This window comes from Pristis pectinata, chromosome 24 (assembly GCF_009764475.1).
Source record: "Pristis pectinata isolate sPriPec2 chromosome 24, sPriPec2.1.pri, whole genome shotgun sequence".
Lineage (NCBI taxonomy): Eukaryota > Metazoa > Chordata > Chondrichthyes > Rhinopristiformes > Pristidae > Pristis > Pristis pectinata.
In genome coordinates, this window is record NC_067428.1 from 7,653,814 (window position 1) to 7,671,640 (window position 17,827).

Consider the following 17,827-nt stretch of genomic DNA (forward strand, 5'->3'; position numbering starts at 1 on the left):
TTGTTTTCTCTGGAGCGGCATAAGCTGAGGGGAGTCCTGATTGGTTGACAAGATTATGAGAGGCATAGATAGCGAGAATCTTTTTTTCCAGGGTGGAAATGTCAAATACTAGAGGACGTGCATTTAGGGTGAGAGGGGAAAAAGTTTAAAGCAGATGCGCAGGGCAAGTTTTTTACACAGAGAGTGGTGGGTACCTGGAACGGGCTGCCAGGAGTAGTGATGGAAGCAGATATGATGGTGGCATTTAAGAAGCTTTCAGATAGACACGTGAATATGCAGGGAATGGAGGGATATGAATTATGTGCAGGCAGAAGAGATTTAGTTTAATTTGGCATCGTGTTTGGCACAGACATCATGGGCTGAAGGGTCTGTTCTTGTGCTGTACTGTGATGTTCCGTGATCTATGAGGGTCAGCAGTCTGGGCTAGCTGGCTCTGGGGCAGATGCAAAGGGACTGTTGGAGTGTCAGTGATGGAAATACAAATGCAGTCATCCTGGAGAGGACAGCAGATACCTGCTCCTCAGTAGCATCAGCGCTCCTCTGGGTCAGGGCACCCGATGGTCTCTTCATTGCCTCTCCGTTGCCCCGAGAATATGTCATTACCATTTGCAGAACCATGCTGAACAAACTGAACCAGTTTGTACCAGGCTGGCATCAAGTATTGATGGGAGTAGCCAGAGCTTCAGTGGGTTTGCAGAGAGTTTGTGTGGCCTCTGCCTGTGCTGTGACCTGCTTTGTGGACCATGTGACTGCAGTGGCATCCCCTGCCCAACTCTCAAGGTTGGTTGGCCCCACTCGAAGCCCTGTGGGAAGGTTATGGGAGGACCTTCATGCTCCTTGACACTTCTTGCAGGATTTCTGGCAGCCTGCACCACTGGTTAGCATTTCCATATATGCCTGCTTCAGTCTTCTCGTAAATGCTGCCCATTCGTAGTGCTCATTACTGAGGGGTTCCGAATAGAATTGAAGGTTGCTCAATCATTCGTCAACATCCTCACTTCAGACCTTGTGATGGAAGGAAGATCAGTGATGAAGCATTTGACACTGCCCTGATGAACTTTCACTGGGACTGTGACCATTGACCCCAACAATTGGAATGAGCTGCCAGAAATGTTAAAGCGGGCACACTAGCAACATTTAAAAGCCATTGAGTATATGGAGAGGAGAGGATTAGACAGCTATGGGCCAAACACAGGCAGATGGGACTAGCTCGCTGGGCAACACAGTTGGCATGGATGAGTTGGGCCAAAGGGCCTGGTTCCATGCTGTATGACTCAATGACTCTAACAACCACAACAATTTTCCTTTGTGCAAGGTATGTGGGAAGGTTTCATCTCAGTTACAATAGATTTTTACTTGCTGCCACACTTAATCAAATGTGGCCTTAATGTCAAGAGCAATCAGTCTCACCTCTGGAATTCAGCTCCTTGGTCCATGAGTAAGTACAGCTTGATAGTTCTGTCAATGACACCTTCCATCACTTTGCTGATGACTGTCAGTAGACTGATTGAACAGAAATTAACTGGATTGGATTTGTCCTGCGTTTTGTGAATAGGACATAACTGAGCAATGTTCCACATTGTTGGGTTGATGCCAGTGTTGTAACCACACTGGAACAGCTTGGCTGGAGATGCAACTAGTTCTGGAGCACAGGCCATCAGTCCTTCAGCTGGGATATTGTCTGATACCATAGTCTCTGCTGTATCTAGTGCTCTCAATCATTTCTTTATCTTATGCTAAATGAATAGAATTGGCTGAAGAGTGGCTGTTGTGATGGTGGGGATTTTAGATGAGACCAGGATAGATCACCCATACAGTCCTTCTGGCTGAACATGGTTGCAAGAGTATCTGGGACGTGGAGTTAATACTGAGGACTTCCAGGACAACTTTCTTCATGCCTCTAAATCATTGTGTGTCATCAGTGTAGACTTGTCTTGCTGGTGGGACAGGATATCTCCAGGGATAGTGAGTCTTGGACATTGGCACTACAGTATTGGTATTGGTTTATTATTGTCACTTGTACCGAGGTACAGTGAAAAACTTGTCTTGCATACCAATCATACAGGTTAATTCACTACACAGTGCAGTTACATTGAGTTAGTACAGAGTGCATTGAGGTAGTACAGGTAAAAACAACAACAGTACAGAGTAAAGTGTCACAGTTACAGAGGAAGTATAGTGCAGGTAGACAATAAGGTGCAAGATCACAACAAGGTAGATTGTGAGGTCAGAGTCCATCTCATCGTATAAGGGAACCGTTCAATAGTCTTATCACAGTGGGGTAGAAGCTGTCCTTGAGCCTGGTGGTACGTGCCCTCAGGCTCCTGTAACTTCTACCTGATGGAAGAGGAGAGAAGAGAGAATGACCTGGGTGGGTGGGGTCTTTGATTATGATACTGTGAGTTTGACTAGGAAAGACTGTGGTGTGATTAGACTTTGGGGCAGCTCTCCCAGTTTGGACAGCAATGCCATCTACAAATTCGTTGACAACACCACTGTTGGACAACTCACAGATGGTGATAGGTCAGCGTAGAGGAGTGAAGTAAGGCACCTGGGTGAGCGGTGCCACAACAACAACCTCTTGCTCATTGTCAGTAGAACGAAAGAGCTGATTGTTGACTTCAGGAAGGGGAAGCAGGGAGAACATGTGCCAGTCTACATTGGTGGATCAGCGATGGAGAGAGTCAGCAGCTTTAAGTTCCCGGTTGTTAACATTGGCCGACCTGTCCTGGGCCCAGCACATAGATGCAATCACAAGGAAGGCATGCCAGCGTCTTTAATTTCTTAGAAGGTTAAGGAGGTTCGACTTGTCACCGAGCACTCTAACAAACTTCTACAGATGTACTGTTGAAAGTATCCTGACTCGTTGCATCATGGTCTGGTACGGCAATTCGAATGTGCAGAAACATAAGAAGCTGCACAGAGTAGTGGACTCAGCCCAATACACATGGGCACATCCCGCCCCACCATCGAAAGTATCTACATGAGGTGCTGTCTCAAGAAAGCAACATCGATCATCAAAGATCCCCACTACCCCGGCCATGCCATTTTCTCGCAGCTACCATCGGACAGGAGGTACAGTAACCTGAAGTCCCACACCACCAGGTTCAAGAACAGCTACTTCCCTTCAATAATTCAGTCCCTGAACCAATCTGTAAAATCCTAATCACTACCCATGACCACTTTGACCACTTTGCTCTACAATGGACTTTTTTGTTCTAATTGTGTTCTTTTTTACATAATTTATGGTGTTAATTTATGTTTTTCTTGTGAGTGTTGTGTATCTGGTACTATGTGCCTGTGATGCTGCTGCAAGTAAGATTTTCATTGCGCCTGTGGATGCATGTACTTGTGCATATGACAATAAACTTGACTTTGACTTTGAATCCTCAGATGTTCATGAAGAAGAATTTTTAAGGATCATGAGGCTAAGAATGATTGACCCTGTTGAGTATCCAAGTCTGCTACCTCAAGGCAGAGCTTCACAAGGACCTGCAACTGCATTGAACAGGTCCTCTACACAAGGCTGTCAATTAGTGCAGGGTTAGCTTCACAGTATTGGTTTACCAATAAGTGTTTAATGGTCAGTTATGGATAAATCAATGTACTTCGCATTTGAAGCACCGCACATTGCTGTACAAAGCTGCATTCCAGTCCCACTGGGAGAAAAACACGACGATGCTGGAGGAACTCAGCAGGCCAGGCAGCATCCGTGGAGAAAAGCAGGCGGTCAACGTTTCGGGTCAGGACCCTTCTTCAGGACTGAAGATGGGAAAAGGGGAAGCCCAATATATAGGAGGGAGAAGCAGAGCAGTGATAGGTGGACAAAAGAGGGGAGGCGGGGTGGGCACAAGGTGGTGATAGGTAGATGCAGGTAAGAGATAGTGATAGCAGGTGCGGGGGAGGAGGGAAGAGCAGATCCACCAGGGGATGGGTCAAAGGTAAGAAGAGAGAGGGAAAAAAAAGGAAGCTAGGAAAGGGAAGAAAAGTGAAGCATGGTGGGGAGTGGTTTGTGGGGAAGAAGGCAGGGTGGGGGGCGGGGTGGTGAGGATTACCTAAAGAGGGAGAATTTCGGAAATTCCCTTTGTGCTGTCACTTCAGCACATGCATTTAAGGACAGAATTTCTAGCCCAGTTAGAGTTTTTTGGTTGCATCTCCCCTAATCTTGAGAAGCAATGAAGACTTTGATAATATAGGGTGTTACACAGTGTAACCCTTTCTGAAGTGTAAAGCAGCAAAAACTCTGACTCGTCAAGAGAAAAGTCAAAAAGATCTGCTAATATTAACAATGACATGTGCAACCAGGAACCCTTTCTTACATGAATTAAACTTTAAATCCTCAGAAGGGGTAGAAAGTCAGCCTTTGTGTAATAATACATTGCAAATTATATGGTATAACACTGCTTAGCAACACTCTATTACCAACTTATTGGGAGCACATCCAGGGGTGTCCCACACCAGCACAAAAATGAAGGTCTTTCCTTCAATATCTGCCATATTGCACATGCTGTACTTCGATACAACATGGAAATCCTGACAACATGTTCACCATTACCTACACAGATGTAATGAATCAAATGATCTCTTGCAAGCCCTTCGATTGCCATGGTTCTGGAGCCAAATACAATGATCTAAACTACATTCACAGAAGAAAATGCCCAGGTCTGCTTTTTAAATTACAGACAATCTCCAAACAACCATCACTGATGGCAAATAACCTCACATTGATCATGGCGTCACCTAATAAACTTTGTGACCTTACAAGACCAATCTGGTTAAACAGTAAATCATCTTGGCAACAGAGTAAGATAACATGCATTTCATTGCAAAACTGTCCTTATAAAACATTGAACCATCTAATTTACCGTAAGGAACACAACAAGAGATCATTCAGTATAAGTCTGAGAGTCTTGCCTTTAGCTCACCCATTACAAATCCAAGTGTCACACTGGAAATAAGTCTGCTTGAACATGCAGTGCATGGAAAATGCCATATTTATATCAGATTCACTTTTATATCATATCCGTAAAGTAGCAATATCGTAACCAAGTGTGCAACTGAAACAGCAAGAAAAACAAACATTTCCTAATGGTTTGTTGCTATTTCAATACCCATGCCCACACGCAGAAAGACAGGGAAAACATTCAGTTATAGATTCATAACAATGATAACATTTGTGCCACTCAATAGTCAGCAAGGTCCATCTCCAACAAATGAGATTCTGACAATCTCGACAGCAACTCCACCAGTGGTTCTGGCAACATCAATATTTTAGAGGTCACCTTTGACCAGAAACCTGTCTGGACTAGCCATATAGAGATATGGTTCCAAGAAGCAGGGTATCCTGTGATGTGTTATCCACCTCTGCACCCCCACTAAACCATTTCTATGATCCAACAGGCAGAAACCTGGACTATGATGGAACACTCCACTTATCTGCATGAGCACAACTCCCAAGACATTCAAGGAGCTGACATCATGCAAGAGGAAGCAGCCCTCCTCGCTGACCAATATCCTAAACGTTCTCCACCTTCACCATCAATGCACGGTGGCTGAATTCTGTTTGATCCGTGAATTTTACTACAGTAACTCAGCAAGGTTGCTTTGATAGTAGCTCCCAAAACCATAACCTTTGTCATTTAGAAGGACCAGAACAGCAGGTCTATGGGAACACTATCACCAATAAGCCCCCTCAAAATGACCTACCATCTTACCTTTCAGCGCCATGTTACTGTACTTTATTCCTTGCTGGGCATCTGTCCTGGAACCTTCCACCTCACTATATCGTGGAAGTGCCCCCAACACATGGATTGCAGAGGATCAAGAACATGGCTCACCAGTGCCTTTTCAAAGGAACTATAAATGCTGCCAGTGAATTAAATATCTTTCATCATTTTAGAAAGAAACTTCTGTTGGTATCTATGATCGGTTTCTAACTGCAGTCAGGAAGCTGCCATTTTAAAGCACCAAGTCCAGTCTGTAGCCATAATTATATCTTCAGATTAGCTGAGGCATATTTACTTAAGTCTGTGCTTTGACCATTTTTGGACAGAGGAAATCGAGGAATATTGGATTAGTGAGAGAGCGTGGTGTTGGGATGTGGGGGAAGTGGAGTTACAGTGTAACATTAAGTGGTAATACAGGCTCAAGGGGGTGGAGTGACATATCCCTATTCTTAGCTCATTGCTATTTAGAACTTCATGCAGATAAGAAAGGATTAGTAGAGTATGAATTTTCTCCTCACTCTATAACATTATATATAACATAGCATTCATGGCAATACAAAACCCATCCAATGGTACTTCAAAGAATCATGTTATAGGGTGCATATTTGAATCCAAAATGGTCCTAGTTTCATCCCAAGCCCTAACAGCGGCACAGTAGTGTAGTGGTCAGCATAACGCTATTACAGCGCCAGCAACCCGGGTTCAATTCCTGCCGCTGTCTGTAAGGAGATTATACGTTCTCCCTGTGCGTCTGCGTGGGTTTCCTCCGGGTGGTCTGGTTTCCTCCCACATTCCAAAGACGTACGGGTTAGGAAGCTGTGGGCATGCTATGTTGACGCCGGAAGCATGGCGACACTTGCTGGCTGCCCCCAGAACACTCTACACAAAAGATGCATTTCACTGTGTGTTTTGATGTACATGTGACTAATAAATAAATATCTCTTATCTTACATGTAGAAAGTATGGCATGACTGGGATAGCTTCCTTATTTGGTTCTGTGAGTTGATATGAGGCAATGGAATAACATGGTAAATGGCTCAGAGTGACCCTTGAACTAATGGATGATAATATCATGGAAATGAAAACTCAGTTATGTTTAACATTAGCCATAAGTGGCGGATGTATGTGGCATTGGGTTGTGTGTCAGAGAGTACGCACTCTGTAATGTGCAATTTCAGCTGCCCCATTATGGAAGGGGCACTATGATTAAATGGCAACATAGATTCACCAGGACCAGATGCACAGAGCAGCACAGTGGCAACCAGCGAAGTTGAGCTGCTGCCTCACAGGTCTGGATACCCAGGTTCAATCCTGAACTCAGGTGCTGTCAGTGTGGGATTTACGTGTCCTCCCTGTGACCACGTGGGTTTCCTTCATGTGCTCTGGCTTCCTCCCACATTCCAAATCATGCAGGTTGGTAGGTTAATTGACAACTGTACATTGTCCCTCACATGTAGCTGACTGCTAGAATCTGGGGAGAGAATGAGGAGATTGGAGAGAGAATGATGAGAGCGTGGGGAGAATAAAAAATGAGAGTAATGTAAAATTAATATAAATGGGTGCTTGATGGTCAGTACAGATTTAGTGGGCCGAAGGGCCTGTCTCCATCCCATGTGTCTCCATGACTATGATAATGTCAAGGAGAGACTGCTGTGGCTACAAGTAAAGACTTGAAATACTGGGCCGTTTTTCATTAGAGGAGAGAAACTCATGAGGGTATGTAATAAAGGTGTTTAAAAGTACAATGAGCTGCTGGGTAATTAAATATAATTCCCTTTGACTGGGGAATTGATGGTGCGAGGTCACTGATTTAAGACTGTCACTGAGAGAGTGAAGAAAGAGCCTAAGAGTAGTTCCTTCACTCAGGATGTTCCTACAGAGAGTAATTAAGCGAGAGACCTTTGGCTCTTCCAAGGGAAAAGAAGACAAGTACCTGAAAGGACATGATGGCATATGATTATGAGGAGGAAGCAGTGAAGTATGATTAGTTTTGAACTGCTGTAGCAAAGATCCAGTACAGATATAATGGGCAAAATCGCTTCCATCATGTTGTAACAACATGGCTGTAACTGTAAGAAACTTGTCAAGAAAACAATCTATTGCAGAGAATGAACATATCAGTTATTGCAAATGCATGCTATATACAAGACCTGTGTTCAATTCCGGCCGCTGTCTGTAAGGAGTTTGTACGTTCTTCCCATGACTGTGTGGGTTTCCTCCGGGTGCTCCGGTTTCCTCCCACTTTCCAAAGTCGTCCGGGTTAGGAAGTTGTGGGCATGCGATGTTGGCGCCGGAAGCGTGGCGACACTCGCGGGCTGCCCCCAGAACACTCTACGCAGAAGATGCATTTCACTGTGTGTTTCGATGTACATGTGACTAATAAAGATATCTGATCTTATATATTATAGTTCGAGTCATGGAGCACAGAAACAGGCTCTTTTGAGTCCCCACTGACCATCAAGCACCCGATTACCCCAATCCCATTTTATTCTCCCTGCAATCCCATCAACTCCCCTCAGATTTTACCACTCTACACACTAGGGGCAACTTATCGTCACCAATTAACCTACAGACCTGCACATATTTGGGATGTGCGAGTAAACGGGAGCACCAAGCAGTGACAGGGAGAATGTGCAAACTCAACTCAAACAACACCAGAAGTCAGGATCAAACCTGGGTCACTGAAGCTGTGGGGTGGTGGCTTCACGAGCTGTGTCACTGTGGTGTCCTTCTTCTTCTAACCCTACGTTCTTCTCTCCATTTTATCTCAGATAATTCCAGATGAATATTCTACCGTATCAGTTGATCAAAGAAATGGGGTGGAGAGGTGGGAGGTAAATAGATCTCTACCACTATCAATTCCAAGTCAAACTGCACCTCAAGATACTCAGTTCTTCGTAGCTCTTGAATAGATGGTCACACACTCCTGTGAAACTTCAGTTACGTAAGAACCTCGTACTGCACCCTCATTCCTGAGCAGTAATAATGACAGTTCATGTATTGTTTTTTCTTCCCTGCCTGTTTCAAAGTATTGTAAAGACAGCACACCTTGCCCAAGGCATGAGATACTGTAGACTAGTTTTTGAAGTAAATGGACCGACCTATAACAAGGTGTTTTATCCACACTCTTTGTTCTCAAGATGACGGATGCCTTTCCTCCTAGGTCAGAGATAACTTGGGCTAGATATAAGATAAGCCTCTGCTAACTATTGGAAAAGTACAAAAATACTTTAGGATTTCTGTTTATAGTGCTGAGGTTAGAAACATAGGTTAATTTTCAGTATGAACACTCCAAGCACTCCAACACCTTCCACTATATATTACAACTACTGCTATACAGCTGAAGAAGTACACTTGAAGTGTAGTCACTTCTTAGTTTAGGAATATTTGGCAGCCACATTTCACACAGCAAGATACTGCTTAATAACCAGATCATCTTTTTTTTAACAGAGGCACAAGAAACTTCAGATTCTGGAGTGTGGAATAACAAACAAACTGCTGGAGGAACTCAGCAGGTCAAGCAGAGTGGAAAGTGGAAAGGGGAGATGGCCAGTATAAGGAGGGGAAGGGGTGTGGTGAGAAAGGAGTCTGAGGTGACTGGTGGACTGAGGAGGGGTGAAAGATGAGGATAAGTATCCTGCCTTCCTCCAAAGTGTGGTGGGGAATACTTACATCCACCTGAGATGCTAACCATGAACTTGGTTTAATGCTTTAACTAGAAGAACAAATTACGGCAATATTGGATGGACGTCTTAGCCTGAATTACAGTATATGTTCAAGTCTCTGTGATGCACCAAGTCTGTCTCACTTCTGCTAACCAAGCCATTGCTCACACAGTTGATCATAGCTGGAGAGGTGTAAGTTGTGGAGCATGTATTCACTGCTTTTGCGATTGGTTTAAGATTGCCTTGTCTGTTTTCAGCAATACAGAACATGGGTCCTTTTATTATAATTAATTTGAAGCATTTTCCATACTTGGTGTTGAGTTCTCACTTTATTCAGCTCCCCTGAGAGTGCGAGTGCTCTCAGCCTCTCCAGAGCAGGCTCTCAGGAACTTCACATCACTGAAGTGCTGGTACAATTTATGATCTATGAGTTTTAATGGATGGAAAATTATGTAGTACGCATTGGCTCCAGACAGAGAGCCCCTAATATGTGCTCCTGGGGACTGAGATTGTAATAGCATTCTCAACATAAGTTTCTGATTTCTAAACAGAAGTTTAGAACATCAAGCAACAGAAAACTTCACAAGCTGACAAACAAAACCGAAACACAGTGGGATTCTTACCCAAGGAGTTGAATTTCTATGAAAAAAACTCATTGGCTGGCTACAAACTTGAGAAATTGAAGATTATCTCTGAAGACCTGTGTTCAAGCTCCATCACAACCATGACATATTTTCATTTCTCACACATACTGTCTTGCAACTTTTTTGGATGCATTTGTTCATTATGTGTTCACCTAAAAATTATGACCAGCTTAATGCCTTGAGGTCAAGCTGACTGCAGATTCATTTAGGACTACTGTTGCCAGCCTAAAGAATAGACTTTCATCACATCAATTGTGATGTTCCTTTGTTCAAGAAAGGGAGTAGGGATAACTCTGGGAATTACAGACCAGTGAGTCTTACTTCAGTGGTGGGCAAATTACTGGAGAAGATTCTCAGAGACAGGATTTGAGCATTTGGAGAAGCATAGGTTGATTAGGGACAGTCAGCATGGCTTTATGAGAAGCAGGTCGTGCCTCATGAGCCTGAATGAATTCTTTGAAGATGTGACAAAGCACATTGATGAAGGTAGAGCAGTGGATGTGGTGTACATGGATTTTAGTAAGGCGTTTGATAAGGTTCCTCATGGAAGACTCATTCAGAAAGTCAGGAGGTATGGGATCCAGGGAAACTTGGCTGTGTGGATTCAGAATTAGCTCACCCATAGAAGACAGAGGATGGTTGTAGATGGAGTGTATTCTGCCTGGAGGTCAGTGACCAATGGTGTTCCACAGAGATCTGTTCTGGGCCCTCTGCTCTTTGTGATTTTTATAAATGACTTAGATGAGGATGTGGAAGGGTGGGTTAGTAATTTTGCAGATGACACAAAGGTTGGTGGTGTTGTGGATAATGTAGAAGGTTGTTGAGTATTACAGCGAGACATTGATAGGATGCAAAGCTGGGCTGAGAAGTGGCAGATGGAGTTCAGCCTGGAAAAGTATGAAGTGATACACTTTGGAAGGTTGAATTTGAAGGCAGAATACAAGGCTAATGACAGGACTCTTAGCAGTGTGGAGGAACAGAGGAATCTTGGGGTCCATGTCCATAGATCCCTCTTGGTTGCCGCGCAGGTCAATAGGGTTGTTAAGAAGGAGTATGGTGTGTTGGCCTTCATTAGTCAGGGTATTGAGTTCAAGAGCCGCAAGGTAATGTTGCAGCTCTATAAAACTCTGGTTAGACCACAGTTGGAGTATTGTGTTCAGTTCTGGTCACCTCATTAGAGGAAGGATGTGAAAGCTTTAGAGAGGCTGCAAAGGAAATTTACCAGGATGCCGCCTGGATTGGAGAGCATGTCTTATGAGGATAGGTCAAGTGAGCTAGGGTTTTTCTCTTTGGAGCGAAGGAGGATGAGAGGTGACTTGATAGAGGTGTACAAGATGATAAGAGGCATAGATCGAGTGTACAGTCAGAGACTTTCCCAGGGCAAAAGTGGCTTACACCAGGGGACATAATTTTAAGGTGATTGGAGGAAGGTATAAGGGGGATGTCAGAGGTAAGTTTTTCACGCAGAGAGTGGTGGGTGCCTGGAACACACTGCTGGCAGAGGTGGTGGAGGCAGATACATTCAGAACATTTAAGAGACTCTTAGACAGGCAGATGAATGATAGAAAAATGGAAGGCTACGTAGGAGGGAAGAGTTAGATAGATCTTAGAGCAGGATAACATGTCGGCACAACGTCGTGGGCCGTAGGGCCTGTACTGTGTTGTAGTGTTCTATGTTCTATGTTCAGTCTACATTGGTCTTGCATCCCCAGGAAATGCACTGTTCTGCCTGATGGACAAGCCAAACATTTGGCGTTTAAAGATATATTTTCGTCTCTGTGCTTCTTCTCAAGATTTGGCACATTCCATTTCTGGAGTTGTATTAATACACCTTTAAAGAACCCAAAGTCAACTTGCCTGTAAAAGTCCATTCAGAGGAAACCTCACCCTTGACAAGTTGAGAGGACTTGGTTGTGAACACAAGCTAGAAACTTGTGACTTTCAGAGCTGAGAGGAGGTGACTAAGGGCAGACTTTTATATTTATGAGAGAATAAGTGGAAAGGAAATCCAGAACACCATTTTGAATGAAACCACAACAGTAGGGGGCAGCACTGTAGTGTAGCAGTTAGTGCTGCTGCCTCATGGCTCCAGTGACCCAGGTTCAATTCTGACCTCAGGTGCTGTGGAGATGCAGCACCTTTTCCCTGTGACCCTGTGGGATTTCCCCCGGGTGCTCCAGCTTCCTTCCCCGAGGAATTCACGACTATAAGGAACTTGCACAGAGGAGAGGACATAAGGTAAATCATATTGAACGGTGGGCCATACTTGAGGGGGGAGATAGCCTGCAGCTATTTTCTTGCGTCCTTGGTTCAAAATACTGTAACTTCTGCCCTTGCTAGAACATGAATCCGGATTCAGGAACTCCTGGATTGCTGAGTTGCTGAGATCAGCTAACAGGGCACAACTGGAACTGAGTTATGTCCCCTCCTACACAACAGCATCCTGGTAGGTGTATTATTTACTGGAGAAGCCTGATAGAGATTTGATTTAAAAGATGCAGTCAATCGGCCAGATTACTGGCCCCCTGCTTGAAAGGTAAGTTTTTAGATACATGGCACTTCTACGCATCGGTGCTTACAACTCTTGTAATTCAATGGATTCGTTTGTAACTCAGGAACTTGTCGTGAAGCTAGTCATTCTGTGCATCTCACAAACACAATGGGATGAACTTATTCTTTAGCTGGTGTTGGCCGAGGGAGGAACGTTGGCCCAGGAGTCTGGAAGAATTCGAATGGTGCTCTGACATCCCTCACGTCCACTTTAGAACAGTCAGGCAGGTTTAAAATATCTCCTGCCAAACTCTGGGCCCTTGCTGTGAAATGAGTGAGATTCTAGTGACAATAACATAACTGCAGGCCTTACAAAAACTCAGACAGAAAGATCAAAGGCACCACATCAAAGAGTTTCTGGTGACAGTCACAATTTCATTTCAGTCCAGCTGATTCCTCTACTTTTCCGGGAAATATGAGCCTCTGAGACTCTGAGAACATCCTTGCCCCCCCCCCCTCCTTTCTATCACTCCTACAGAGATAGGCTACTGCCCCTCATGGTTTGGAATGCAATCAGAATGCTCTAGTCCACCGAGTACATGACTAAAATGACATCAAAATGCAGCGGGTCAACCCAAGGGGGGTGGAGGTCAGAATTTGGATGGGGGTGAGGATCTACCAGGTTTCGGCTCTTGTTTATACAGAGAAAGCTGCAACAGAGGAGAGAGGTTTTAAAAAACCCCGACAATGGTGGGATAATATTCACCGTCTCCCATTCCCACCACTTCCAAAAAAAGCAGACGACGTACATTGGTGCAATGTAGGTGTGAGAGCCAAGATCGATGATCAAGGAGGAGGCTCTGTTAACGGGACAGGAACAGGTACTTGCGTCTCCTCCATCAGTTAGTTAGGTCTCAGTTGATCCATAGTCCACAAAGCACTTTTGGGTCTTCAGATACGTCTGTACCTGTCTCTTCAGTTACTGGAGCAATCTGGAATTGGTCTTTAATGAATGGTAGTGTGAGTACTTCCACCAGCTGCTTCTGAATACAAGAAAACAGGAGCAGGGGTGGACCCCTCAAGCCTGCCCTGTTGTTCATTCGATATGATCGGTCTGAGACCACAACTCTTCTGTGCCAGTTCCCAATTGCCCCCCAGTTTCCTGATCTTCTAAATAATTGTCTACCTCTCTTTAAATGTCTCCACTGGTCTAATCTCTACAACGCTCTGGGGAAGAGAATTCCAGAGATTCACCATCCTCTATGAGAAGAAATTCCTGCACAGTTCAGTTTTAAATGATTGCCCCTTTATCTTATGACTATACCCCTGCACTCAAGACTCTCCCACTGGTGGAAACATCTCGACTTCCATACCATCATGCCTCCTTGGGATCTGAAATGTTTTAATAATGTCAGCCCTCACGGCTTTGAGCAGTGTTGATGCTGGTGTTCCCACTGCTGTCACCTCAATGCTACATGTGTTGAAGCTCCTCGAACGCTGGCGCTAAGAATGCCATTGGATAAGATCCTTGCTATTTGCTTCAGATCATGTTAGATAGACATCACTTTCCCTGCAATGGTTGCCATGCCAATCAAGTGTAATTCCTTTTGTGCTAACTCTTGAAGATCTGGTCATTGACTTCAGGAAGTGGGGCAGTGCACCCACTCCTGTTTACATCAATGGTGCTGAGGTGGAGATGGTTGAGAGCTTCAGGTTCCTTGGTGTAAACATCACCCATACCTTGTCCTGGTCCAACCATGTCGATGCCATGGCCCAGAAAGCACATCAGTGCCTCTACTTCCTCAGGAGGCTAAGGAAATTCAGCATGTCCTGGTTGACCCGCACCAATTTTTATAGATGCACCATAGAAAGCATCCTATCTGGATACATCACGGATTAGTATGGCAAGTGTGCTGTTCAAGACCACAAGAAACTGCAGAGAGTTGTGGATATAGCCCAGCACATCACAGAAACCTCCATAGACTCTGTCTACATTTCTCGCTGCCTCGGTAAAGCAGCCAACATAATCAAAGACCCCACCCACCCCGGACATTCACTCTTTCTCCCCCCTCCCATCGGGCAGAAGATACAAAAGCCTGAAAGCACGTACCACCGGGCTCAAGGATAGCTTCTATCCGCTATTATAAGACTATTGAATAGACCTCTTGTACAATAAGATGGACTCTTGACCTCACAATTTACCTTGTCATGACCTTGAACCTTATTGTCTGAATACACTGCACTTTCTCTGTAACTGTGATACATTATTCTTCATTCTGTTATTGGTTTTTCCCTTGTATTGCCTCGATGTACTGATGTGGTGAAATGGTCTGTACACATGGCATGCCAAAACAAAGTTTTTCACTGTACCTTGTACATGTGAGAATAATAAACCAATTACAATTACAGGTACAATTACAAGATGTGCAATTTCCATTGAGACTTTTGATTCCACTAGCACCATTGTGTGCTGTATATCACCCAGTTATAAACCATCAGCAGAAGAGTATACTTCACTCTCTCTGTAATCAGAAAGATAGGGGGACTGAAAGCATGCATAATGGGTGGCAGAGACGGAACAGTCTTTGATATTTTCTCCTCCCTCTTCTTCATTAGTGACACTTAATTGTGTGTTGGTTAGAGAAAAATAAAATGAAGAAATCTCAGAGCCTAAGGTGGATCACTGTGTATGTCCTCAGATTTGAAGATCCATTAGTGCTCTTGCAAGGGCGCCTGCATTTCCAAAACCATGACTCGGAAAAAATGTTGATAGTTCTGACAAACCTTAACCTGTTATTGTCCATCCAACCTTTTGGATGGATTGGTTTACCTCCTCACTTTGGCTGGGGCTTCTTCAAGCTGCCATGTCAGAGTTTCCCCAATTACCATTTGCCGATTGCAGATACTTTCTGCATTGAATTCCAGAAATCCTGAGAGACCTCCATTATCTTGCAGTTACCTTGGAACCAGTTTCTGCTCTAATAAAGAACTTGGGACATGATCAGTTCAGCACCTGAGGACATTGACAGTATGGTGGGGAATGGGGTGGGTCAAAGTCTGTGGGTAATCAGTAGAAATGAGGCACTTACCTGGAAGCTTCAAAACTGCTGACTGTGGATTAGGAAGGGTTAGACCTTTTAAAAGTAGATTTTATGCCTCATATGCTTTGTATAATTTGTGCAAATGACGTCAAGTTGATGGCACCTGATCTAATTTCAGGAAATGTGCACCAAGTGTACAGAATGCAATCGCATTTTGAAAATAACTCTGTCGAGTAATGGAGAAAAAAGTGATGCTAGAATTCCTAGGGTTGACGATACTTTTGCATTGAGTTCCAGAAGCCCTGAGAGACTTCAACCTCGTATTCATTTATCAAGTGTCAATCTTTATAGTGAGTGTCAAACTTTACATGTAGGCTGTAAAGCCTGATTTGACATAGATTGACAGTCGGAGGAACGGATGCTTCTCATCACAATGCTTGCTGAATTACTGAAGGAAGCATATGGAGGAAGCAATTGAGATTCCGATGGGGTGTGAAGTCTGTTAAACTTTTCAGTCGTGATGGGGGATCAAAGATAAATCCACCCCCAACCCCTGCACATTTCACAAAAGGTTTATTCGACGACAAAAACAGGAACTGGCCTGGAGTGACTGGAAATTTTATTTTATTACAGGAAAATGTTTATCAATTCATTTGGGACCTCTTAACTGATGGTTGATGTGTGTGGAGTGTGGAATAGAACATAGAACATTGAACAGTACAGACAGGAACAGCCCCTTCAGCCCGCAATGCCTGGGCTGAACATGATACCAAATTAAACTAAATCTTTTTCTGCCTATACATGACCCATATCCCTCTATCCCTGCATATTCACGTGTCTGTCTAAGAGCCTCTTAAAAGCCACTGTTGTATCTGCTTCCACCATCAACTTTGGCAGCCTGTTCCAGGCACCCAACACTCTCTGTGTAAAAAAACTTGCCCCCCACATCTCCTTTAAACTTTCCCCCTCTCACCTTAAGTGCATGCCCTCTAGTATTTGACATTTCTACCCCGGGAAAAGATTCTGACTGTCTACCCCATCTGTGCCTCTCATAATCTTATAGACTTCTATCAGGTGTCCCCTCAGCCTCTGCTGCTCCAGAGAAAACAACCCAAGTTTGTACAATTTCTCCCTATAGTTCATATCCAGGCGGCATCTTGGTAAACCTCTTCTGTACCTTTTCCAAAGCCTCTACATCCTTCCGGTAATGGGGCAGCTAGAATATGAAAACATGCCTTGCAATTGGTTGACGTTTGTACTTTCTGTGACTCTCTGACTTCTCACCTACCGATGGTTTCTAGGGACATTATAGAGACAAACCACTTAATCAGAATTCTCTTTATCTGCTCTGTTTCACCCATCCCTCCTTTTCTGCTTGCTTGTTCCACCATCATGGAACTTTTTAAAGCAGTCATTGACTTCTCTTCATAAAACACCTTATCAGAGGTATCAGGTTGCTCTTTGCATGCAGACGGCAGTGAGAGGTTAAGTTGCAAGTTACATTTTTGCCATAAAATTACCATGCTATGATCATCTTTAACCACCTACCCTTGATGTTCAATGGCATTACCATACTCCCCCACCACTGTTGTCAGCATCCTTGTGGTCACCATTGACCAGAAGCTCACTTGGACTAATCATACAAATACTGTCGCTATACCAACAGGTCAGAGCTGGGTATCCTGTGGTGACTGACTCACCTACTAGAATCTCAAAGCCATTCCAACATCCACAAAGCAATCAATTCTGTAGGCCCTGGTGAAACTGCATCTGGATTATTGTGTGTGTGTAGGTATGTTTGTGTGTGCGTGTGTTTGTGTGTGTGTGTGTTTGTGCTTGTGTGTGTCCGTTTGTGTGTGTGTGTGTGTTTGTGTGTGTGTGTTTGTGTTTGTGTGTGTGTGCGCGAGCGTGTGTGTTTGTGTGGTGTTTGTGTGTGTGTGTGTGTGTGTGTGTGTGTGTGTGTGTGTGTGTGTGTGTGTGTGTGTGGTCTCCCAGCCTAAGGAAGGAGATACTTGTGATAGAGGAAGTGCGATGAAGGTTTATCAGATTGATCTCTGTACTGGGGAGTTGGTTCTATGAGGAGATTTTAAGCAGACTGGGCCTATGCGTCCTTGAGTTCAGAAGAATGAAAGGTGAGAAAGATGTATTTGAATCCCACACTGCATCTGTAAGTTAAATTCAAGTAATCAAATAAATCAGGAATTAAAAAATAAGCTAGTCATATTAGGATAACCATGAAATCAATCGATGCCCATAAAAAC